Genomic DNA, 1,297 nt, shown 5'->3' with positions numbered 1-1,297 from the left:
CATCACTTTGTTGAAAGATTCAGTTTGTATTCCATTAGTTTCTGAAGTCTTATTCTTTGCCAATGCCTTCAATCTACCTTGGAATTCTTCTTTCAATACCATTGGCTCTAGATAATTTGTTACCTCTTGAAATGGAGTCCTGATATGGTGCTGTGGGTTAATGCACTGGATTGCAAGGTCAGTTTGAACTACAAGGTTGGCTGTTCAAACTCACCAGCTGATCCCTGGAAACCCTATACAGGGTCACTATGGATTGGAACTGACTTGGTGGCACTTAGCAACAACAACAATTGTGTTGAGGATATACACAGATTCTCTGAATAAATGGAAATAAAGAGAGTGTAAATAGTAGGAAACAAAACATTCCTTTTAAGTTGTTTTTGTCTTATCCATATTTTATATGATTTTATCACAAACCATCTCTGTATGGTAGGTACCAATAAAGAATATATAAAGATGACCCTCAGAGAGGAAACAGAAGACAATATGTGAGGTTTTAGGGATGTCTATGAGCAAAGATGTATGTGATCCAATGGAGCCCTGCGGGTACTGCCAAACAGAACAAAGTCATAGGGCCTCTGTACCTTTTTTGCAAAAAGGTCCTTCATACGGCGAGTTGGTACAATCACAGAAGTACCCATTGAGCTTCTCCACACATTTGCCCCCATTGTGACAGGTGCTGCTGTAACTGCTGCAATGGCCAGGGCAGCCAGGCCTGACTCCAGATGTGACCTTTGCCCTTTCCTCTAGGTCCAATTTCTGACCATTCAAGAGTAGAGAGCGAATGCATCCAAGAAAGCCATTCTGTCTGGAGGATGTTCCTCCTAAAAGGAAATAAACAATAAAGAAAATGAATGAAAGGTATCATAGGAATCAATTGTTTCCGGTTTAAGGCAGGCAACTATAACAGTCAACCTTTTATTCTGTTGTCATATTTTGTTGAATATTTCTGCAGAAAATAGGAATCCAAAAAGTCCACACACACACACACAAAAAAAAATGCACGTTTGGTCAAGACTGGGAACCTAACCCCTTAACACAATAACAATAAAAAGAACAAAAAGATGAACTAAAGGCTTAGAATTCCTCCTCAGGAAGATTGTTAAATTGTACCATGTAACAATCTAAAAATGTGTTTGTGAAAATGTATTTAACTTTGTCTTTGGTCACACAAAAAATCGCAATTATAACTTTCCCTTTTTATAAATGCCTTGCCCCTTAATCTGTGAGGCGATAACACAGAATAACAAATGGTGACATTTTTTTTCAATTTGTGGGAAGAAGGAATAAAACCCAG

The sequence above is a fragment of the Chrysochloris asiatica genome, unplaced genomic scaffold, assembly GCF_000296735.1.
Source record: "Chrysochloris asiatica unplaced genomic scaffold, ChrAsi1.0 scaffold00332, whole genome shotgun sequence".
NCBI classification, from domain to species: domain Eukaryota; kingdom Metazoa; phylum Chordata; class Mammalia; order Afrosoricida; family Chrysochloridae; genus Chrysochloris; species Chrysochloris asiatica.
The sequence above is the reverse complement of the archived record's forward strand: the minus strand, read 5'-3'. Positions refer to the sequence as shown.